The 24,936-nt window shown below is 48.2% G+C and overlaps 1 protein-coding gene across 16 annotated transcripts in view; it reads left to right on the top strand.

Moving 5' to 3' along the window:
* Positions 1-7,203: 7,203 nt before the first annotated feature.
* PRRC2B (proline rich coiled-coil 2B) overlaps positions 7,204-24,936 on the top strand; it is an 85,934-nt gene continuing 68,201 nt past the window's right edge. For 12 of the 16 annotated variants that reach the window (XM_081280004.1, XM_081280009.1, XM_081280001.1 and 9 more), the window contains exon 1: positions 7,204-7,448. The gene's annotated coding sequence lies outside the window, so the exon portion shown is untranslated. The remainder of the gene's footprint in view (positions 7,449-24,936) is intronic. The other 4 variants (XM_081279998.1, XM_081279996.1, XM_081280011.1 and 1 more) reach the window with 1 other exon arrangement.

The raw sequence follows: 24,936 nt of genomic DNA, 5'->3' as shown, positions 1-24,936 counted from the left end.
TCCAGTCTCCTCTGATTAACTCTGCTTTTCTTTTAAGGCCTGGAGTCAAAGGCACCTGCCCAGGGAGTGTCCCTCAGTCCCCCTGGCTGGAATTCATTCCTGTCTGGACTGTTATCCTTCCCCGCCTTGAGTTAAGATGATTCCACTTTCTGGATTGAAAACTGGGCCTGGCACTGGCCATGGTACAACTGCACTGTGGACAGCAGGTGCACAGAGTAAGAGAGCCGCCCGCCCAGGACTTCCAGGGCACAGGATGACCACAGGCCCGGGTCTCACTGCAAGTCGGCCATGAGCACATCTCCCTGTCCTCCCGCAGTCCCAGAGGGGGCTGCCGGTGAGAGCCAGCGCAAGACACAGGTGGATAGAGGGGCTGTCTGGTTTGCAGTCTGAATGGTTGTTTCCAATGCCCCTAACAGGGGCGTTTCTTGGGCAGGGGTCTTATAGGGCTCATCTTGCCATCTCTCAGCACTCCCGTGGGCTTCGCCGTCACAGAGCTCAGAAGACATCCCCGCAGTGGGGTGGAATCTCTTCAGCAGGCAGAAGGGGCGAAGGCTGTGAGGAGGCACCGGGTGGGGAAGGCCAGGTGTCCTGAGAATGTGGAGGGTCATCTACAAAGAACGTCCACCAAATCGCCCCTCTGCTCCAGAGGCTGCTCCTTTGATCGGGAGGTGTGTGGTGGGATGGGGTGTTGCCTTCCCCTTTCCTGGAGCCTGAGCCCAGGGTGGCCCACTCTGACCAACGCAATGCAGAGGAGACTCACTCGTGCATGAGGCTTCGGCTGCCGGCTGCCACGGTCATTCCTGGACCCAGCTGACATGCTATAAGGCAGCCCAGACTAGTTTCCTGGAAGCAGAGGTCACATGGAAAATCCTGGAGAGTGAGGGTTCTAGAAGAGGTTGACTGCAGCTGCGTGAGTGACCCCAAGCAACACCCGGGGGTCAGCAGACCTGCCCCCATCATGAGAAATAGCAAAGGGTCATGGTGTAAAGCCACCACCTCCAGGGCTGTTTGTTATGCAGCAGTTGATGACTGATGGGAAACTCCAATGTATCTCAGAAGGACAGAGGACCTCCCTGTGGGGATGGCGGGTAGGTGCCAGCCCTGCCAACAGCCAGTGCACACCATCTCATTCCATTCTCTCAGTACAGCTCCTCCTCGATGCTCAGAAGCTCAGAGAACTACAGTCACCTGTCTAAAGACACACAGAAGATGAGGACAGAGGCAGAATTCAGCGCGGGGCCTTTTGACTTGGAATCTTGAGTTCTTAACCATGGTTCCATGCTGGGGACAAGGCCTGGGCAGAGACCAGGGCCTGTTCTGGGTGGAGCCTGGTGGGCCCTGTGGGGCCTAAAGTGAGCTGGCTGGGACCCTGTTCTTTGTAGAGTCAGCAAACGGTACACATGACTGTGCTCAGCACTCCTGCTCCACAGCTGCCCAGAGGCTTGGCCCTGGTGCCAAACAGGGTCTGTGCAGAGGCTGCTGGGCTGCCCTGGGTCGTGTGCCCTGCAGCACCTTGAAGGCTGGCTTGTCTTCGTGCTCTCAGTGCCATGTGGTTCTCCGCTTCTCCCCCCAGAGTGGGATTTACCAGAACTTCCCGGGGCCTAGATGTCTGAAAAGACCCTCCCTACCACACAGTCCAGCACAGCCTGCGGCAGCCAGCGGGTGATGAATAAAGACCCCCAGCCTTGGCTTACTGAGCTGTAAACCGGGCAATAACAGAGCCGTGGTGGGGCCTGCTGTGGGCAGGAGTCCTCAGTGGCCCCATTCTCTCTCCCTCCTCTTCCAGTTCTGTCACCACCTCTCTGTGCAGACTCGATGGAGTCACCTGAAAGTGACTCTGGAGAGGAAAGCCTCCACAGGGCCTCCTGCCCCCAGGCGCAGAGAGCCTGGCAGAGCCTCTGGCTCTCCTGAGGCCAGCTCCCTCCTGGCATGGGCTTGCCCTCTCCCCCATCACTTTTCACCCCTGGCATCCAGTGGTGTCTTACTCAACACCTTCGGAGGTTGTATGCTGGGTACTGGGAAACTAAGTACACGAACACTCAGTCATGGTTTGGATGAAAGCAGGGGCCACCATCGGCAAGGCCGGGACTGCACAGAGAGGGGCTGGCCTGTGGCTGCCAAGTCTGTCCTGGGTGGTCAGGGAGGCTTCCTGGGGAGGCTCCAGGAGCTGAGGGGCCAAGTGGGGAGAGGAGGAGGAGGGTGGAGAAGGGAGGGTCCACCTGGTCCAGGGCTGCTGGAGGAGGGAGAGAGCAGAGGGAAGAGGGGAAAAGAGGAAACAGGGGAGCTGACCCTGGCCCGGGACAGGCCTTCCACCTCCCACATGGAGCCCAGAAGGAAACCGTGTCTAGCTATAAGGTGGTTTTAAAAAGGAAATCATGGGTCCTGGGCTCCACCCCCAACACTGATCATGCAAAATAGACATTTATAAACCTCAAAAAAATACAAAAATGTTACATTATTGTTAAATGTGACAAAAGACAGTGATCACACTTTGATATGTCACCAGCTCGTCCGGTACCACCACAGGATATGTTGTCCCCCCAGGGACCCAAGCATCACTAAGTGGTGATAACTGCATTTAAAAGGAAAAACAAAACATTTGCCATTGGTTTATGCCCACTGCCCCAGCCTCCTTGGTCCAATCCTTCCCTCCTGTTTTTCAATAGTCCAGCTCTGGCTATTGAGATGTCCTTTCCAGTAACTTTTTTTTTTTTTTTTTTGGTATGAGGGATTGAACCCAGGGACACTTAACCACTGAGCCATGTCCCTAGTCCTTTTTAATATTTTATTTACAGACAGGGCCTCGCTAGGTTTCTGAGGTTGGCTTTGAACTCATGATCCTCTTACCTCAGCCTTCTGAGTCACTGGGATTACAGGTGTGTGTCACTGCACCTGGCTCCAGTAACTTTGGTGACATAAAAACATCTGCTTGAATGACCCCTCCCTCCATGGCAGGCAGTTCTGGGGCTGAGTGACTCCAGCAGCTTGGTTCAGCCCTCACTCTCCGCTCTCTCCATCCTCCTTCCTACCTCTGTCCCCTGCGGGTCCTGAGTTCAGAGTCTTGGGAAATCCCAGGTGTCAGTCCTTGGTGACCAGTCCCCATATCCTCCCAAGCATGCCAGCCTTGCTCCCCCTTAGAAAGGTTCACACTTGAGACTGGCACTGCTGGGTTCCAATCCTGGCTCTATTGGCCAAGTGATTAGGGACTTTTCCATAGTTCCCTGAAAGTCTCACTTCAATTTCCTTATCTCTAAAACGGGATGGAAACGATGGCCTTACAGTGGACTGGAGTGTAATCCCATTGAGGCTGACACAGGAGGATTACAAGTTCAAAGCCAGCACTAGCCCCAGCAACTTAGCAGGACACTGTCTCAACATTTAAAAAAGGACTGGAAATGTGGCTAGGTGGTAAAGTCCACCTGGGTTCAATCCCTGGTACCAAACAACAACAACAAAGTTTTCAGAATGGTCTTATGAACATGGAGTGAGCTATGTCTTGTCAAGCCCTAGCAGCATGTATAGCCCCTGGAAACTGTAGCTGCATTTATTATTGCTGCCACTGTCACTACAGAAGGGAAACACACACACACACACACACACACACACACAGAGAGAGAGAGAGAGAGAGAGAGAGAGAGAGAGAAAAGAGTTTCCTGAGCCTGGGATGCAGTTTGGATGTAGCAGGACCTGGCGTTTTAGCCTGCAGTGGAATGCCCAATGCTGATTGAGTCCTGGAACCCAGCAACCCACTGCCCCAAAGGGCACTGCCCACCCTCCAGATGCGGCAGATGACAGAGAGCTTGATTCCCTCTGCCAACCTTAACATTTCCTTGTCTGTCCCAGAACACTCAAGGTTCTACAAAATTTTTATATTTTTATGTCCTCTTTTGTGAGTTAAAAAGGTATAAATGTGTGTGTGTGTGTATATATATATATATATATATATATATATATTTTTTTTTTTTTTTTTTCAATGCTGGGGATGGAATGGAACCCAGGGCTTTGCACATACTGGGAGAGTACTCTACCCCTGAGCCACATACTCAGATCCCTTGATTTGTTTTTTATTGGAGATGGAAACACCCAGGGGCACTTTACCACTGAGCTACATCCCCAACCTATTTTAAATCTAATTTAAACATTTTTGGGGAGACAGGGTCTTGCTAAGTTGCTGAGGCTAGTGTTGAGCTTGTGATCCTCCTGCCTCAAACTTTGGAGGCTGGGAATACAGGCCTACACCACCTTGCCTGGATTTCCCTGGATTCATTTTTTTTAAAATATTTACTTTTTAGTTGTAATTGGACCTAATATCTTTATTTTTTGTGTTTATTTTTATGTGGTGCTGAGGATCGAACCCAGGGCCTCACATATGCTAGGCTCAGCTGCATCCTGGATCCTCATCCAGGATCCCCTGCAACCAGCCAGTGGAGACAAGGAACAACTGCTTATTCTTCATCCAACAAACCAACCACTATTTATTGAGCACTGACTATTTTTCAGGCATAATGCTTGGAGGTAGGATAGTGCAGGGAATCTAATAGACAAGGGCCTATACTCCTGAGACCCTGACCAGCATCTTAGTTGGGATAGACCTAAGGTCTGAGGGTCATCCTGCTTCTCCTGGTACCATAGTCCCCTCCACTGTGAGGAACAGTAGAAAAGATACTGATCTTTTGCAGTAAGCACTGGCCACATGTGGCTATTAAACACTTGAAATGTGGCCAGTCCTGAGATGTGCATTAAAGTGTAGACCACACATTGGATTCAGAGATTTCCCAGGATCCAAAAGACCAGAGGATCTTTTTTTTTTTTTTTTTTTTTTTTTTTTTTTTTTTTTTTTAAAGAGAGAGAGAGAGAGAGAGAGAGAAAATTTTTAATATTTATTTCTTAGTTCTCGGCGGACACAACATCTTTGTTGGTATGTGGTGCTGAGGATCGAACCCGGGCCGCACGCATGCCAGGCGAGCGCGCTACCGCTTGAGCCACATCCCCAGCCCAAGACCAGAGGATCTTAAAATCATAAATATTTTAAGGCATTGGTTACATGTTGAAATGATGATATTTTTAATTTAGTGGGTTAAATAAAATATACAGGTGCTCCACAGTGGGAGAGGGGATTGGTTCCAGGACCCCCAAGGATACCCAAATTCAGGGATGCTCAAGTCCTGTATATAAAATATCATGGTATTTACATATAACCTATGCACATTCTCTCACATATATATTTTAAGCAAGGGGTCTTGATATGTGACCCAGGTTGGACTTGAACTCCTGGGCTCCAAAGATCCTCCTGCCTCAGCCTTCCAAGTAACTGGGACTGCAGGCGACACCACCCCTGGTCCAGCTCTCTGGTACACTTTAAATCATCCCAGATTTGTATCACCTCATATAATGCAAATGCTGTGAAAATAGTCACTGTATTGTTTAGGGAATAATGACTAGGAAAAAGATAGTCATAAGTGTCAAACTATGTGTTTCTGAATGTTTTCCGCCGATGGTTGGTTGAATTCAGGATGTAGGGCTCCTCTCCTCCAGAAGCTCTCCAGGCTCTACGGCTGCTTTGTTCCTGCCTTGTGTTCTGCACGGCTCCATCATCAGCCCAGATGCCCTCAGCTCCGCAGTCACATCTCCCCCTCTGACTCTCTGGCCTCCCTCTTAAAAGGACCTCTGTGATTCCATTGGGCCACACAAATAATCCCTGATAATCTCCCCATCTCAAGATCCTTAATCATCCCGGAAAGTCCTGTTTGCCATGTCAGGTGACACATTCACAGGTTTCAGATTAAGATTTGGACATCTTTGGGGGAGGCATTATTCTGCCTGCTACAAAGTCTGCCTTTCTTCTTTGTTACATGCAATACTGGTACTCCCTACAGAGTCTGCCTTGTGGTATGCCATGAGGGCCAAATGGTTGACTCTATCCTGAGAGTTTAGCATAGTAGTTGGCATACAATAAGTACTCAATAAAGGTCACACCTGCTATTCAATCTCTTCCTATCATTTCTGTTGATGGTTGTAAGGATGGGGCAGATTTGATAGCCTTCCTGAAGATGGTTTTAAGAACAAGCCACAAGATGAAAAATGAAGATGAGGGCTACATCCTTTCTATTGTGGAGATAGAAGTCAACAGCAAATTTTATTAAAGAGAGGGTAAAGTCAGGGTGTGACAATGTGGGCCTGTAGTCCTAGTCACTGGGAGACTGAGGCAGGAGGGTCCCTTAAGTTCAGGAAGTTCAAGACCAGCCTAGGACACACAATGAGACCCCATCTCTCTCGCTCTCTCTAACACACACACCACATGAAAGAAAGAAAAAGTAAAACACTGAAAATGACCATAGACAAAATGTAGCAAAGTATAAAGAAGGTTGCAACATTACCCAGAATCCCACCACCCGCATGCTGGGCCTGGTCTCTGGAGATGGGCAAAATAAAGCAGTTAAATTTCTTCCTGGGCCTACCTGGGCAAGTTACCTAACTTCTCAGATCTTCTTTATCTTCTCACCTGTGAACTGGAACAATCACACGTGGGAGAATGAGACAAACCCGCTTCATGCAGGGCATGGCCTGAAGCTGATGCAAAGTGTCAGGAGAAATGCCTGAAGAGGGGAGTGAGGCGATCTGGATGCCAGCGCCCAGAGGCCTTTTGTCTTTGCTTTTTGGGATTGTTCCTCTAATTGCTAAGGTGTCTGAATACAAAACAAGAACCGTCCTTAGCACCCGAGGTAACCGAGGGGAGCGCTTCTCCCGGGCCTTTTGTTTCGATTCACACAAACACACCACGTCGCGCTCAAGAGGGATGGTTTACGGCCTCCCATCGCAGACAAAGGGGAGAAAGTATCCACAGTGAGCAACAACCTTGCTGCGGACCTGAACAATGTATCGCTCGGGCTTCCTCTCCGCGCCCCCATCACACCCTGCACGTTCCGACACAATGCGGGCTCGCGCTCCGCCGGGAGGCGCCGCAGTTCCAGGGGGCGGGGACCCGGCGCTCCGGCTCCCCCAGGCCCGGGCGCGGCCCCGCCGCCGGCCCCCTTCCGGGCCGCGCCGCCGCCCCCGCCGTCCTTCGCGCGCTCGCCCACCCCCGCGCGGGCCGCCCCCCGGCCCTCGGCCCGCCCCTCGCGGCGCCCGCGCGCCCCGCCCCCGCGCCCCGCCCGGACCCCCGCCCGGCCCGCGGGCGGCGCGGGCGGCGCGGCAGGGGGCGCTGCGCGGGCCGCGGCGGCGGCGGGGGGCGGGGAGGCGAGCGCGGGCGGAGGCGGCGGCGAGACACAGCCGAGCTCCAGCGAGCGAGCGCGGAGGGAGGGAGGAGGCCGCGCGCGCCGGAGGCGGAGGCAGCGAGCAGCAGCAGGACGAGCACGGCGCCGCCGCCGCGCAATCCGCCGCCATCCCGCCGCCCCGCGCCCGCCGCCCGCCGCCCTCGCCGCCCCGACGCGCCCGCGGAAGCAGACCAGGTGGGCCGGGCGGCGCGGCGGGGGCGCGGGGCGGCGGCGGCCGCTTTGTCTCTGCGGCCGCCGACCTTTGTCCGCGGGCGCGCGGGCCGGGCGGGCTGCGGCGGGCGCGGGTCCGGCCTGCGCGGGCGGCGGCCTCGCCATTGTTGTGCGCCGCGGCCTGGGCGCGCGGCCGGGCCGGGCGGGGTCGGCGCGGGGCGGCGGCGGCCGGCGCGCCCCTCCCCCGCGGCCGGCCCGCCTCCCGAGGCCGACCCCGGGGACCCCGGGGCGCGGGCCGCGGGAGGCTCGGGCCGGGCTGGTGGTCTGGGGCGACCGGGCCGCGCGGGGAGGGCCGGGCCGGGCCGCCCGCCGGCGTCGCGAGTGCGCGGACGGGGTTATTTCCCAAACACCCAGTGCCCTTCTGCTAAAAATGTTTAATAATAAACAGGATGTCGCTACTCGGGGCCTGCCAGATGGCTGGGCTTTTTTTTTTTTTTTTTTTTTTCCCTCCTTTCCTTTTTTCCCTCTCCTTCCTCCTAAGTAAGAAGCACAGCCCTGTTGAAATTGTGGGCCTCCAGGATCGGATTTGCCTACGTAAAATTGGAAGGTGGTGTTTTCTTTCCTTTTCTTCTTCTTTTTTTTTTAAATACCGGGGGAGGTCGGAGCCCACCTAGGTAAGAAGTGGTGTTTTCAAGGCACTGGTGAGCTTGGAGGAAGTGGCAGGAGGGGGCTCCCCGGGAGTGTGTCATTTGCTAAATGGCTGCCTGGGAGAAACCTTTAAAAACCTTTGGGACGCCAGATGGGTAAACTTTCCCTACGATTTTTCTTTTCTTTAAGGGTTAGCATGCATTTTTGGTTTGGATTTCTACATTATCATCCGACTGGGTTTTGGAATCATCTCTCTGGAGTCTTTGCATGTTTTTTTTTCCAAATCAATATCTGTGAACAGCGCTCCAGTTAGGTGGAACTGGAGGGCCCAGAATTTGGGGTGCATCTCTAAACCCTGTGATCCATCTGGGGTTCTCTGAGTCTTCATTGGCATAAACAGGAACACAGCACTCCCCACCTCTTAGAATTGAGATGTTGGTGTAGGGTCTGGCATGCAGTCGGTGCTCAATGATTGTTCCTCCTGTAGCTTTTTGCATAACAACTGTCCAGTCCTAGGAAAGAGGGGTGGCTACTTGTGGTGCCACCCATAGAACTGAGCTGTGCCCAAGCATCCACAGGTGCTGGCCTGAGGCTTGGACAGGGGAGAAGGAATTAAAGAGGCAAGTCAATATTGATCACTAAGTGCTGGGCCCCAGGGGGACAAGGATGGGAAAGGAACATTTGGAGCTTTCAAGAGCTTAGTGGACCTACAGTGTGTGGGATTAGGTCCCTGTCCATGGACCTGGGGTGCCTTCCCTGGATGAGTCATGTCCTACAGCTGGGTTTCAGGCAGAGTGGGACAGTGCTGAGATCCTTAGGCCAACAGACAGGAGCCTAGGGAGTCCTTCCTTTGGAGGGTAACTGCTTTCCTTTGGAATTGGCAAATAATCACTTGGGGAGCCTCAGCTTGTTCAGGCAAGTGCGTCCCTTGGAGCCTGTGGAGCTGCTTCATGGTTCTCATTGGGTTACCTCCCACAGGTCTCCGAGGCTTGGCTCCTGTGTCTGTAAAATGGGAATAATTATGCCTGCCTTGGGCATCTTGTGGGGGCTCGTGGGAGCCTCATGCAAGATTTGTAGCAAAGTGTTTCTATCCATAGGAAGGTGATGAAAATGTAAGTTGTTTTTCTTGGTTACTTGTTTTTCTGGTTCTTTTCTTACAATTCCTGAGCCTTTTCTTGTATTCTCTTGGTGTATGGAACTGTGACCTCCCTGCCTCCTATCCTATGGCCAACAGTGTTTGATATCTGATTGCCGCAGTCTTGGCTGGGCACAGAATCACGAGCCAATCAAGCAGGAACAAAACTTTATTTTGAAAAAGCCGCTAACACTCTCAGCGCCAGCAAGTCAAAAACCGGTCCTCCCACGAGGGTGTCCGACCGGACCCGCGCGCCGACCGGAACCCCCCCGTCTCCTCCCACCTCCTCCGGAATTCCCTCCTACTATCCTTCCCCAACCAATGGGAACTCTCCAGCAGTCCCGTAAAGTCCCGTAACTTGAGTCCGGTAGCAGGCCAAGGTGAACAGCGGGAGTCCAGTTTGCATATGAATGTAAATTTTAACATAATCATCTCAGTGGCTAGCTGGCGTCACTTTACAACCAAAGGTGCCATACATCGTATATATGCTTGTGGCTCCTAGCATCTGCCCCCTTCTGTTTAATTAAGCAACAAGCAATGTGGCTAGGGACCGTGCCTGGTAGGTTGTCCAATTTAACATATGGTTCTTACCCGTCATGGGAGAACTGACCTTTAGGCGTCAGCTTCCTGTCTTAGGTTGAATCCACTGTAATCAGAGCAACCCGTCGCTGACTACCGGTCCAGCATTCAGCCATGCTTGTGGATAGGCCTATGCACCAGTGGGGGGGTGAGGTTCTTGCCTCACCTCTGTTGGCCCCCAAATTTAGCCTTGGTGCCAGTGGGGGGGTGAGGTTCTTTGCCTCACCTCTGTTGGCCCCCAAATTTAGACCATCACTAGTAGAAGGGAGGAGGATACAGAAATGCCACGACACCAAGCCAATTGACGGCTCCTTTGGAAAAATTGCGTCACTGGTGACACCATCAGCAAAGATATGCCAGTATTACCACAATAAACATGGGGTGAGCTGGCAAGGAAATTGCATCACTGGTGACACCATCAGCAAAAATATGCCAGCAGTACCACAATTCGGTGCACCAGATGATATTTCACAATGTATGCAACTGATATATAGTCCAGGCAAGTTCTGCAAGCAGTTCAAATTGGAGGAGTCTATCAATATGTCCATATCCTCCCAAAGTAAATCAAGTCCTTGATAGCATTACTTGTTGAGTTATATTCATTGATGCATCAGTTTATACAGTTTACTGTGATAGCTATCATAGAAGCTGTAGTTTGGTTTTATCTCAGTCTTCACTGGAATTGGGATGGAGATGGAAATTCTGGCAATGATGGTAAAGAGACATTATCCTGAACAGAATTATTAAATATAATAAAAAGAAAAGGTGAAAGTAAACAAACAGATCTGTTAAACTCCTTTAAAAACAATCCTTAACAGCCGTTTACCAAATTTAAATTAGTAAACAAACAGATCTGTTAACCATCTTTAACAACAATCATAAACAGCTGTTCACCTAATTTAAATTAAACCATATAAATCACGTGAATAAAGAAAAAATTCGGATCCATTTTTTCATGAGCGCTCCTCATATAAGAAATATGGACATACACACATACAGACATACAACACAAAACAGAAGTGTGCACACAACATACAACACATAAGACAATAGTAAATAAAGGCCTTGTAACTATACTTAGGTGAAATCTCCATTGCAATGTTTAAAAACTCCACAGTCAAAAAAAAAAAATAAATAAATAAATAAATAAATAAATAAATAAAAAATAAAACACAGTCAAAAAATAAAACTGATCAGAAAAACATTAACCTAGGTTTGTATGAGCTCAAAAATAAAATAGAACTTTATGATGTGGAAAAATGCAATAATAAAATAGATACTGAAAAAAAAAAAACCTTGGTTAATCACTGTCGCAGATGTAAGAATAGCCAAGCTGGAGCTCTGGATGTCAGCTGTTATGGATTTGAGTCAAATCATCTTCTTTTTCTGTAGAAATTGTTTTAGTTAATCTCTCTGGAATCCAAATCGGTTGCTGTTCATCCTGTGGGAAAACACAGACAGCGCCCCGATTCCAGACTATCACTGGATCCGGGCCTTTCCATTGTCCTGTTAGAATATCTTTCCAAAGTACCTTAGGCTTATGTACATTTTTGGGGTACAAATGTCTTTCCGCAGCACTAAGTCCCGATGAATCTAAATTTAAAAAGTTTAGAGTAAAAAGGGTTATTTTAAGTTTATCTTTGGGGGATATATACCCCTTTCCAATTCCCTCCTTTTGTTTTAATAAGTACATTTTAATAGTTTGATGAGCTCTTTCAACTATGCCTTGTCCTTGTGGATTGTATGGAATTCCTGTTATGTGAGTAATACCAAATGATGAGCAAAATTGTTTAAAAGAGGAGGAAGTATAACCAGGACCGTTGTCCGTTTTTAACTGTTTTGGAACGCCCACAGTGGCAAAATTTTGTAAGCAATGAGCTATAACATCTTTAGTTTTTTCTCCGGCATGAAGGGAGCCCATCAAAAATCCGGAAGAGGTATCAACTGTAACATGTAAATATTTTAATTTTCCAAATTCTGGCAAGTGTGTGACGTCCATCTGCCAAATATGGTTAGGTATTAGTCCTCTAGGATTGACTCCAAGATTAACTTGTGGTAAAAATGTCACACAATTTTGACATTGTTTTATTATATGTCTGGCCTGTTCTTTAGTTATTTTAAAACGCTTTTGTAAAGTATTAGCATTGACATGGAACCTTTTATGAAAATTTATAGCTTCTTCTATTGTGGAGAAAATATGTATGTCATGTGTAGATTTATCTGCTAGTTCATTGCCCATACTAAGGGCTCCAGGCAATCCTGTATGTGCCCTGATATGACCTATGAAGAATGGATCTTTTCGGTCCCAGATTAGACTTTGTATAGCGGAAAACAAAGAGAAAACAGTAGAGGAAGGGGAAATCCTACCAGCATCTTCAAGGGAATTAATAGCATTAACTACATACTGACTATCAGAAAATAAATTAAATACAGAATCTTTAAACATCATAAAAGCTTGTAATACTGCATTAAGCTCTACCTTTTGAGCTGATTGTTTGGGTACTAAAAATGTAAAAGTTTGATCAGGAGTAACTACTGCTGCTGTACCATTGTTTGACCCATCAGTGAATATATTTGGAGCATTTATGATAGGGGTTTTTCTTGTCATTTTTGGAAAAACTACAGGATGCTTAGACCAAAAAGACAACAAAGGATTAGATGGTAAGTGATTATCAAATGAAACACTAGTTTTACACAGGATTATTGCCCAAGTATTTAACTCATTAGCTAACTCATCAATTTGATCCATAGTATATGGAGTAATAATTTTATTGGGAGAAATCCCAAACACTCCCTTAGCTGCTTTTATTCCTTTGAGTATTAATTGTCCTACAGCCTCAGGATATCTAGTAAGAATAGTGTTAGGGGAATAAGATAAATGTATCCACAATAATGGACCTTCTTGCCAAAATACTCCTGTAGGAATATTTTTTGTTGGTAGTACAATAAATAATAAAGGCAAACTTATATCAATTCTATCCAAATGCATATTTTCCATATATGTTTCAATGATTTTTAATACTTTTCTTGCTTCAGGCGTTAACATGCGGGGTGAATTTGGATCTGATGGACCTTTTAGAATATCAAATAAAGGTCCTAACTCTCCTGTTGGTATGCCTAGATAAGGCCTTATCCAATTTATGTCTCCCAATAACTTTTGAAAGTCATTAAGTGATTTGAGTTGATCTACTCGTATTTGAATTTTTGGTGGACGGACCATGGTTGAGGATAATAGAACTCCTAAATAATTAATTGGAAGATTTAATTGTACTTTATCTATTGCTATCTCTAGATTATAATTTTTCAATAAATTTGTAAGTGTGGCATAACATTCTAGTAATGTGTTTTTATCTTTATGTGCCAGTAACACATCATCCATATAGTGAAATATTTGTAGTTCAGGATTTTGGTTTCTAAGTGGCTGGATTGCTTTATTAACATAAATTTGACACATAGTTGGGCTGTTAGCCATCCCTTGAGGGAGTACTTTCCATTCATATCTCTGATCAGGACCTTCATGATTCAGTGCAGGGATAGTAAATGCAAAATGTGGACTATCCTCGGGATGAATTGGAATTGAAAAGAAACAATCTTTAATATCTATAACTAAAACATGCCAGGTTTTTGGTAAAGCAGACAATTGAGGAATCCCTGATTGAGCAGGTCCCATAATAACCATCTCATTATTAATGGCTCTTAAATCTTGTAATAATCTCCATTTACCAGATTTCTTTTTAATGACAAAAATGGGAGTATTATAGGGGGATACGGAAGGTTGTATATGTCCTTCCGCTAACTGTTGTCTGACCAAGTCATGGGCTACTTGTATCTTTTCTTTAGTCAAGGGCCACTGAGGAACCCACACTGGTCTTTCTGATTTCCAAGTAATTTTGATTGTCTCAGTGGCCCTTTCTGAAAACCCAATTCATGTCTATTTATTTCTTGATCTATTTGAATAGGTGCTGTCATACCTTGTTCTTGTTCTCTTAATCTTTTTTCTTTCCTAAAGCCTTGTTTAGCCCTAGTAGTGGGCGCGTTAGGATTGATGTTATTTGTTAATGTCAATCCTAATTGATCTAGGACATCTCGTCCCCATAAATTTACAGGAAGATGATCCAATACATAGGGCTGTATAGTTCCTTCACATCCTTCAGGATCCCTCCAATCTAATACCATAGCACTTCTATGGGGATTTGTTGCCACTCCTAGGCCTCGAAGCGTTTGAGTGGCTTGTTGTAATGGCCAATGTTTTGGCCATTCTTGACGAGATATGATGCTGAGGTCAGCTCCTGTGTCCAGCAGCCCATTAAAGTCATGTCCTTGAATTTTTAATTTTAGCATTGGGCGAGAATCTAAATTTAAAGACAGCATAGCCCAATCTACACCTGTGGAGCCTAATCCCTTGGAACCTCTTTCTACATTACAACTGGAAAATTTATCATGCAGGCTGGGTATTATTAATAACTGTGCTATTCTATCTCCTGGTGAAATTACTGATATACCTCTTGGAGAACTAGCTATAATTTTTATTTCACCTTCATAATCGGGATCAATTACCCCAGGACTTATCATAAGTCCTTTTAGTGTAGAAGAACTGCGTCCCAATAATAAGCCTACTGTTCCCTGGGGAAGAGGTCCTTTTACTCCTGTGGGAATGATTTGAATTCCCATCTCTGGGGTTAGTACTGCTCTGGCAGAGGCGCAGATGTCCAGCCCTGCGCTCCCTCTAGTTTGTCTGATGAGGGATTTAATGGATAATGCGTCCTGGGCACTACCTTGATGGGGCTGTTGGGTTCCTCCATTGCCCCATATATTTGTGGTTTGGGGCCCCGGGGCATTGGGCCCTCTAGTCCGTTTTTTGGCAATGGAGCTTGATACCTTTCTCCACGATATCGTGGGTAAACACTTGGTCCTTGTCCGTTTTTTGATAACGGAATACCCTCTATGGTGGTTTGAGAACGGCATTCATTAGCCCAATGTCTCCCTCTACGGCATCGTGGGCAAATACCTGGTATTCTATTCCTTTGATATCCAGCTTTGTTAAACCCTCCTCTTATGGGGCAACTCCTTTTAAAATGTCCTGTTTGATTACAATTATAGCATGTTCTTGGCCTGGCATCTAAAGCCTGTTGTACTGCTGCTAAGACTTGCCCCTGTTCATTAATGTCTCTACATAATTTAATATATGTGTTTAAATCCTCATGTCTCCATGGTCTAATGACCTCTCTGCAGCAACGATTTGCTTGGTCATAAGCCAGTTGTTTTATAAATGGCATTACCTGTTCTGTATTTCCAAATATCCTAGAGGCTGACTGAATAAGTCTATCTACAAATTCAGCATAAGGTTCATTAGTTCCTTGTATTACCTTAGATAATTGACCTTGTAAGTCTCCATGCCCCTGTAAAGTTTTCCATGCCCTAACTGCATCTACAGCAATTTGTGCGTACACACCAGGGTCATATTCAATTTGTTGTCTTTGACCCTCATAAGGTCCCTTCCCCAAAAGCATGTCCATATTTCTTTGAGGGTACCCAGCTTCTGCATTTCGCCTAGCTGTCTCCATGCAAAATTCCTCATTGGCAACCTTCCATAACAAATATTGTCCTCCGTTTAGCACAGATCGACACATGTTAGCCCAATCTGCTGGTGTCATGTCCAAGTTGGTAACAGATTCAACCATGCTTATTGTGAAGGGAGCTTGCGGCCCATAGGTCGTTACAGCCTCCTTTAATTGCTTTATTGTTTTGAAATCTAAAGCACGGTGAATTCGTTGCCCTCCTGCCTGCTCAAGTACAGGGCATGCTAATCTTTGGGGTCCTGCCTCAGAATTCCGTCCATCAACTACGGTAGTTGAGGGCCGCTCAGCGGTAGATGGAGCTGTTGGCTGAGTTACGCCCTCTGGTGATAGAACGGAGTTGGTAGCAACCTCCTGTTGTAATTCTCCACCTGATGGCTGCTTGTCCTCTAAGCTTGCTTTCTTTAAATTCTCCTCTGTCTGACTAGCTTGAGAGACCTTCTCTTTTGCTTGACCTAGCGTTTTTTCTACCATAGTCTGGACCTCTAACAATTTACTTAACAGTTTTTCGGTTTGTTTTTTATTGGATTCTAATCTACTATAACCTAACCCAATAAGGTAGGATAAAACAAAGCCGAAGCAGAATGAAACAAAGACGGAGCAGACAATGGTTGTATCAATTTTCTCTTTCTCAGGGCTGAATAACTTCAAACCTTGAGCCAACCATTTTTTCCAGTTCGCCTGAGAAAATTCTAGGGCTAGGGAGCTCGAAATGAAAACAAAATAAATCAAAACAAGAACACATTGTTTTCTGAGAAGGTCATCCATCCTGTCGCCTTCCCTCAGGGGCGAGCAATTTACTCACCTCTAAGCTTCAGGCGTTCCCCGCACGGGCCGCCAAATGCCGCAGTCTTGGCTGGGCACAGAATCACGAGCCAATCAAGCAGGAACAAAACTTTATTTTGAAAAAGCCGCTAACACTCTCAGCGCCAGCAAGTCAAAAACCGGTCCTCCCACGAGGGTGTCCGACCGGACCCGCGCGCCGACCGGAACCCCCCCGTCTCCTCCCACCTCCTCCGGAATTCCCTCCTACTATCCTTCCCCAACCAATGGGAACTCTCCAGCAGTCCCGTAAAGTCCCGTAACTTGAGTCCGGTAGCAGGCCAAGGTGAACAGCGGGAGTCCAGTTTGCATATGAATGTAAATTTTAACATAATCATCTCAGTGGCTAGCTGGCGTCACTTTACAACCAAAGGTGCCATACATCGTATATATGCTTGTGGCTCCTAGCATCTGATGATCATCCAACTGCTTGGGAGCCCCAGAATGGCTGAGAAGAGCTAGGAAGCTCAGGCACGTCTGGATTCTGCTGTTTATTGCAGACCATGGAAGGCCACAAGTTCTCACTGGAGACTGAGGCCAGTCTCAGCCACAAGTGAGGATAGAGACCGAAGTTGTCTCTTTTTTTCTCTCTTTCTCTCTCTCTCTCTCTCTTTCTGTACTGGGGATTGAACTCGGGCACTCATCCACTGAGCCACATTCCCAGCCCTATTTTGTATTTTATTTAGAGACAGGGTCTCACTGAGTTGTTTAGTGCCTTGCTTTTGCCAAGGCTGGCTTTGAACTCGTGATCCTCCTGCCTTGGCTTCCTGAGCCCCTGGGATTCCAGACATGCACTACTGCACCTGGTGAATCTGAGCTTGTCTCTAGACCAAGCCTATTCACCTAGTGGCTTGTGTAGGTCGTGGTTGTGCCGTCTGCTGGGGAATTTGCCTCTGTTCCTTTGGCATTTCCACACCATCTTGGTGGTTTTTGTAAACTGCTGTGGGACAGATGTCTCAGCAGGGTCATGTTTTCCTTTCATTTTTCCTCTGCCTCCTGGTCCATCCTCTCTGCCCTACCCTGGTCTATTTGTTGCTGGTGGGTTAGGAAAGCGGGCAGGTGGCTGCCCCTCCCACCATGATTTCCAGTGCCTCTGAATTTGTTAACCACTGAGCTCCTTGATGCTGTTTGCGTGGTCCTGCTGGTGAGCCTGCCCTGTGCCTGTCCAGTCTCCACTGGCCCAAGTGGGGAGGAAGAAAGCCTGGGTAGGAAGGGCCTGGGGGGCCTTGGGAGAGTGGAATTTCAGGAATGGCAGGTCAGGACGGTTCCTGCAGGGTCTGGCTGCCTTGGGCTTTGCTCAGGGAATTTCATTGTACCATTTGGTTGGCTTTTCTATCATCCTCCACTCTCTTGAATTTCAGTTCTCATTATTCTTGAAGGATTATTTTATTGTACTTTCAAGTTTTCTTTTTGCCTTGCATAAAGTACTGACTCATGTTGCTGATGGCTGTATGCTGGTTATGTCTCATTATTCTACCATGTAGGATTGATCATTTTTGTGTTGGTTTCTATTTCAAACCAGAATAGGTTAGGAGGACCGCTGCCTCTGTTTCTAAATTCAATAATGAGGCTTCTCTACTGTCAGAGGTGCACATCTTGTTCCAGGAGGGCAGGTGTTAATAGGGCCTCTCTCTACTAGATCTTAAAACAGTGCATTTCCCCTCCAAAAAATACTGTTGCCAGCAGACATCTGTTGGGCTTTGTGCTCTGAGTCTCTTGTTTTTGGTTTTTAAATACATTTTGTGTAGAAGTGCAGGGCCAGCTAGACCATCTTTTCAACTCATAGCTCAATTTCTTTTTAAGACACTGGGGCTTGGGCAGCCTCAGAGGCCCTGGGTCTGTCTTTTGGATAAAGGTGGCTGCCTTTGGTGCAGAGGTGGGGGAGGTGGAAGCGGGGAGCTCTCTGGTGAAGCAAAGTTGCTGGGGACCAGCTCCAGGTTTAAAAGGCGCCCTTTAGATGGGGCCTCCTCCCTGGGTGATCACAGCCCTGGGCTTGCCGGTGATCCACTGTTTACATCGGTGGGTGGTGTGTGGGGAATCTCAGCAGTGGGAGGGAGGTTTGCCTCAGTGGCTTGGGCCAGCCGCCTTGGCTGAGCTTTGTTCTCAGCTGTACTTGTTGATTTTCTGAGAAACGCTTCGCCAGAGCCCAGCCTCCAGGACGCTGCAGCCACACTGCTGTCAGGAGCTTTCCATGCAGCAGGAGGTGCCTGCAGACTGAAGTCCATCTCTGGTTGCTGGCCACCTGTCCACTCTGACATTATTGCTTCCCTCCTTTCCTGCCTCTGCAGCCAGTTCTGAAACTCCAGCCTGTCTCCTTTCCACACCACCAGCTTTTCTCCTCTGTGTGGCACAGGCAGTGTCAATTGCACTTTTAATTCCCTTGTCCTGCAACTAATACTCCTTGAGCACCTGTTACTTGCCAGCCATTGTACAAGGCCCTTTAAGCATGTTTTCACCATTGGTAAAAGTAATGTGTCCTCTGGGAAAAATAAAAAAGAAAGATGCTTTAAGAATATGAAAATCAAGTGAAAATCACTTGGAGCCTCACCATCCACAGATAGCTGCAGTCAAGGCTGTGGTGTTTGTTTCCTCTGATGCTGCGCCTGTATTTTCAGAACTGGAACAATTCTGTAAATGCTGTGTACACAGTTGATAGCTAGCTTTTTGTTCTTAATGTTAGAGTGTATTTCCCTGTTATTAAGAGCATGATGGTTCTGTAACTGCACAGTTGCTGTCTTATGGATGTGCCAGGGTTGATTCAACCCTTTGTGGGTGGGTGTTCAGGTTGCTGTTTTGGCTTCTCCCCTCACATGAGCCTCACTTTGGTGAGCGTTCCCACCCCATCCCCCATGCCCATGTTGTTCCACTTGCTGGTTGTCTTGCCGAGTGGATTGCTGAGGTCAGAGGGTCTGTGGGCTCTCTTCTGCACAGGGTCAGTTTTCTCCTTCATGAGCCAGTGGGTCCTGGTGAAGTCTTTGAATGCGTGGCGCTCTGGGTCTTGCTCCATTTCCTGGTTTGAATCTGGACAAGTGTCTTATGCACTCATGTTCTGGGGACGTAGGGTTGGGAGGTTCTGTAGGCTTTCCTCAGGAGCTCCTGGTCCAGTGGGTGGGGGAAGCTCCTCCTTGAAGAGACTTTGGGGACCCCTCAGCCTAGCTGCCATCACTCTCTGTTTTTTTTCTTTTTTCCTTCCTTTTTTTTTTTTTTTTTGGTGGTACTGGGTATTGAACCCATGGACTCTCTACCACTAAGGTACATACAGCCCCAGCCAGTTTTATTGTTTATTTTGAGACAAGTCCTCACTAAATTGCTGAGGTGGGCCTCCAACTTGTAATCCTCCTACTTCAGCCTCCCGAGTTGCTGGGATTACAGACATGCACCACTGCGCCTGGCTCTGCTTTTCTTTATAACACCTTTCATGACTTATAAATGCATTTTTTAAATTGTGGTCAAGTTTACATAAACTTTACCGTTTGCAAGTATGCAGTTCGTGGCACGAAGCACACTCACTGTTGCCACCACCAGCCATCTCCTGGTTTATTGTCATCCCAGACTGGAAATCTGCACCCATTAGGCACTAATCTTTGTCCCCCAGCCCCTGGCAGCCACCACTCTGCTTCCCGTCCCTGTGGGTGGACTGCTACCGATGCCCGTGCGAGTGGGCCACCTACTACTTGTCATTTGTGTCTGGCTTATTTCATTTAGCATGTTTGCAAGGCTCCTCTGTGTTGTAGCATGTTTCTTGATTTCCTTCATCTCTTTAGGCTGAATGATATTCCACCACACGTATAATGCCACACTTGTTTATCCATCCATATATCTTTGGATGACGATTTGGAACAGTGGTGTTTTATTTATGGCCTGGTCCCCAACCCTGGGGAGTGAGTGAACCAGGGCCTGGGGTCCTGCTGCTTCCCACCTCACTTCCCACCTCACCCTGCCTGGGTCACTGTGCGCAGATGAGCCCTCCAGGACCAAGCCCCGCTCACCAGGGGAGGGCATTCTGGGATATCTAGCAGGCATGAGAGAAGCACCTTTTGAAAGTCGTGTGCCAAGACCTGGAAGATGAAAATGTGTACAGGAGTTGAAATCAGAAGCTCTGGGCCCCCGAAGAGAGCTTGTGGGTCAGCCACCTTTCCAGGTGCTCAGGCCTTTTGTGAATGTTATGCAAGGACTGGTAAGGCCTGGGCCAGAGAGCCCAGTGTGCTTCAGGCTCGTCCCTTTGTACAGAGTGATGAGATGGACTGCAGGACCCAGTGGAAAAGGGGTCATCTCCAGCCCCTTTTCCTGGTTCCTTTGTGTCTCCAGAGCTTTTTTTGGCAGGTGTTGTTTACATAGAGTCCCAGCTTAAAGAACAGCTCTGTTCCAGGCAGGACGGAAAACACAGGCCTGTTTGGGAGGGGCCGCACTCCTGCCTGGCTGACCTGTCGGGCTGAAGGGCTCAGTGTTTGGAGACTGCTGGGGAGAACAGAACCTTGTCTCCATATAGACTGTGAGTTTTTTTTTTCCTTGATAAAAAAACAAATCACAAAAATACATAGATTCTTTTACTTAAGAAGAAAAAAGTGGGCTGGGGCGCAGCTGAGTTTTAGAGCACTTGCCTACCATCCTCAGCACCACACACCGAGAGAGAGGGACACGCAAGTGTAGGCAGAGAAGGGAGAGCTCATCCTTGGTCTCCCAGGCAGCAGCCACTGTTTACAGCTGTGTTTATCCCTCTAGACTTTGGTACACATGCAAATATGGGCTCCAGGAAGGTTTTGTAAAAGACAAAAATGGGGCTGTTACTATTCTTATATGGCAACTTGCATTTTCAAACATCAGCACGAACATTTTCTACATGAATGTAAACAGATCCACCATACCGCTAATGTTTTAAAAATAATGTTAATTATTAGGTTTAAAAAATGTACAAGTGTGTAAAGAAGAAAACAAAACTAGCTAGCTCATAATCCCATGGCCCAAGTAACTTAAAAAAAAAAAAAAAAGAGAGAGGAAAAAGTAGTAGTAGTCGTCGTAGTAGTAGTTAGAAGTTTGAGGTATAAAGGTTCTTCCTCAGTCCCTCTAAAAGAAGGGACATTGAAAAGTTTGTTGTGATTCTTCCGGGTGCGGGGGGTGGGGGATCCAAGACATAGTACAGTGGCACCCACCTGCCATCCTAGCTACTCAGGAGGCTGAGGCAGGAGGATGGCAAGTTCAAGGCCAGCCTAGGCAACTTGGCAAGACCCTGTCTCAAAATAAAAAGGGCTGGGGATGTGACTCAGTGGTGGAGTGCCCTGGGTTCAATCCCCAGAACCAACAAACATCACAAAGTCGTGATCAGGGTGTGCATGTTTGTGTTCTGGAAGCTGCTGCCCTTTCACTTGATGTGACACCCTGTCCTGTTCTGTAACAGCATAAGTAGATGGATGACGTCATCTGTTCTAGCCACTGCAGTTGACTCTGGTAGATTAGATTCTACCTGCGTCCTGGTGGTGGGCATTTCGCCTACTTTAAATTTTGGGATGTTACAATTTTGGTAAAATTGTGTTGACTTTCTCTTCAAAAACATGCAGTTTGGGGGCTGGAGGCTGTAACACAAGCACAGGTGAGGCACTGGGTTGAATCTTCAGCACCACACTTAAAAAAGTGAATAATAAATCGGTTATAAAAATATATTTTTAAAAACATATAGTTTGGGGGCTGGGGATGTGGCTCAAGCGGTAGCGCGCTCGCCTGGCATGCATGCGGCCCGGGTTCGATCCTCAGCACCACATACCAACAAAGATGTTGTGTCCGCCGAGAACTAAAAAAAAAAAAAAAAACATATAGTTTGTATAAAGTGTCCGGTGAGTGTGCTTCTGCAGCGTGACCTCTGGCACTTCAATAGCATTTTGATAAGAAATCTGCTAACTTCCTCAAAAAACTTTGAATCCATTTATACACCATAGTGAGGTGGGTGAGGTGAGCATATTTTTCCAAGTGAATAGCCTTTCTGGGTCCTCTTGGGTGTGCAAGGTTTACATTGTCATCCGTTTGGTCTGGTGCATCAGAAGTGGCTGCTCCAGTTGGGCACAGTGGTCCATGCCTGTAATCCCAGCAACTTGGGAAGCTGAGGCAGGGGGATCGCAAGTTTGAGGCCAGCCTCAGCATATTAGTGAAGCTCTGGCAACTTAGTGAGACCCTGTCTCAAATAAAAAGAAATGGTACCTCTGGTTGCTGGAGTCTGCAGCATGGCTGTGGATGACCGTAGAAGAGCTGCTCTGGGCATCCTGAGGACTAGGAGATAGGAGGGGAGATGCAGGTGGCCAGGTCCATGCTTGGTTTGGGGTATCATTTAAAATGAGGGTCCTGGCACAGATGTTGTCTTGCATCCTTTATACACGAGGGCCTGGTGAGTAAGAGTCAGAAATGGCCTTCTTTCAGAAGATGGGCTTCTTTGTCCACGGACGATCCCTGAGGCCCAGGTTCGGCGGTGTTTGGTGACAGTAGCTGTGCAGATTTGCTCAGTTCTCTGCTCAACCACTTGGCCTCTGAGCTCCGGCTTGCAGGGAGATTACACCTAGTGGATGAAGTGAACGGAACAGAACTCCCGGAAATAAATGCCTGGGTGGTATTCATCAGTGGAGGCTGGAGGTTTCAGGCCCTGACCAGGAGTGCCCGAGGACATCATTTGGAACCATACTGCTCTGGTGCTGGAACCAAGGGGGAGTCCACTGGGAGAAAGGAAGGCCATGCCTCTGTTTGCTCTCCCTCCTGATGGAGAGCAGCTTTCTTGCAGGCACAGGTGCACAAGGAGGCACCCTACCTTGGAAGGCCACTTTGGGGTCAGCCACCTTCGGGTTCAGGTTTTACCTGAGAGACCTGGGGCCAGCTATTGAATTTTTTGAATCTCTGTTCTCTTTGTTTGCAAAAATGCAATGTAACACCTTCATAGAACTAGGGAGAGGGTCATGGCTCAGGTGTTTATAAGGTACCTGGCAGGAGGCAAGGTGCTCTCAGTAGACAGTGGCTATTAATGGTTCCTGGACTCAGTACTCCTCAGGAGGGCTTGGGGACTTGGAGTAGGCAGGCTGATGCACCTGGGGCTCATTTGTTTATTGGGTGTTAGGGTTTCTAATTGTGTGCTAAGCTCTGTGCTGCATGCTGAAGGTTAGGCCCACATCTAGTGGCCAGGCCCCTACCTCTAGGAGCTCAGGCACCTTAACCAACAAGGGCTGCCCTGTGGGGCGGGTGCATGGGAACTCTCATTGCCACCCACCTGAGAAGCACCACGACAGGCACCTTTACCAGCCAACGAGGGCATTTGATCATTGGTTTTTGCCTCATGCAGAGTCTTCTGTTTTGGTGAATTTCCTGGAAGGAATGAAGGCATGTATATTAAGGCAGTTCACGGGCTCTTGCTGCAAGGAGGCTCTGCAGCTGACCTCTCCACAGCCTGGATGTGGTCTTGGGCGGACAGGAGTGTTCCTTCCCGCCACTCTGCCTGCCTGCAGTGGGGCTTGAACAAATAAGCTCTCACTCCCTAGAGACTCCTTATCTGCTGCCCAGGGGGATGGAACCTGTCTCATGGCATGACTGGGGGACTGACACACCACCCAGGATGCATTTAGCACAGTGTGGGGAACCTGGCCAATCAGGAAGGGTAGACGGTTGATTCTGCGTTGCTTGGTTTATTGAAACCTCAAAAATAATGCAACAGTAACATTACAAGCTTGTTACAAAAAAAAAAAAAAATCCAAATACTCCACAGGGTACAAGATAGAAAATGAAAGTCATTTCTTTCTTCCTGCTATTCCTGTTTAATATCAAGAGATGACTGCTTTCTGGACAACCTGTGGATTCCAGACCTGCAGGGACGGTGGGGGTGTGTGTGAATCCTCAGGCAGGTGTACAGTCTCTCAAAGCTCTGGGTGAATTTCTTCCAATTCTCCCGCATTATCACTTAGCCCTTTGTTTAGCCCTTTCCATGAAGGGGATTGAGGGCCATTGTCCCTCTCTGCAGAACCCAGATGAGTGATAGCATTGTGTCTAGAAATCCAGTGTGGCACAGGGTAGAGTTAACTAACTAGTACTGCCCTCCAGGGATCTTGAGGCTCACCAATGGGTGTTGACATGAGAGGTTGGGGTTTAACCAGGTGGGCAGTGTGCCCTGTGAAGTGGACTTGTTGGGATAAGGGGGCACAGTGTGTTGAGTTTTTAGGAAGGTAGGGAGGCGGTGGGGTGGGTGGGGGAGAGGTGAGGTAAAGTCACGGGGTTGGGTGTGAAGGGCAAGTGGCTGAGGCTAGTGTGCTGGTGGGCAGACTGGGCTCCCCTCTGCCTTGCTGCGCTCAGCCTGGCACGCACCTGTGAGTCTGGGGAGGGCTTGGCACTTGTTTCTGGGTTTGCCCTCTGACCTGGTCTTGTCTGATAGGTGGCCCAGGGACTGTCATTGTCCTGGGTTCTCTCTAGGGTCTGGGGCTTGGAGAGGAAACGGGTGCGGGTTCCTGGGTGGATTCCTTTGGGTTTTGCTGGAGACTTCCAGCCCAGCCCTTTGGCCCCTTCTCTGATTTATTTGCTTTCTTGAAGATAACAGGGATTTACAGGGGCCTGTTGTTGATGAACCTTCTCTATGTTCCCCCACCCCCAGGCCTATGGCTCTGAGCTGGGTGTGGTTGAGGGACAGGGTGCAGTGTGACCTCAGCGTCCCTTCTACTCTGGGCCTCCCTGGCTGAGGTCGCTAGTGGTAACGGCAGCCACCCCTCAGGGACTGGGAGGCTGCTGTGTGTGGCCC

Source organism: Spermophilus citellus (assembly GCF_964194105.1).
Source record: "Spermophilus citellus genome assembly, chromosome: 2".
In the NCBI taxonomy this organism is placed as follows: domain Eukaryota; kingdom Metazoa; phylum Chordata; class Mammalia; order Rodentia; family Sciuridae; genus Spermophilus; species Spermophilus citellus.
The sequence above is the reverse complement of the archived record's forward strand: the minus strand, read 5'-3'. Positions and strand labels throughout refer to the sequence as shown.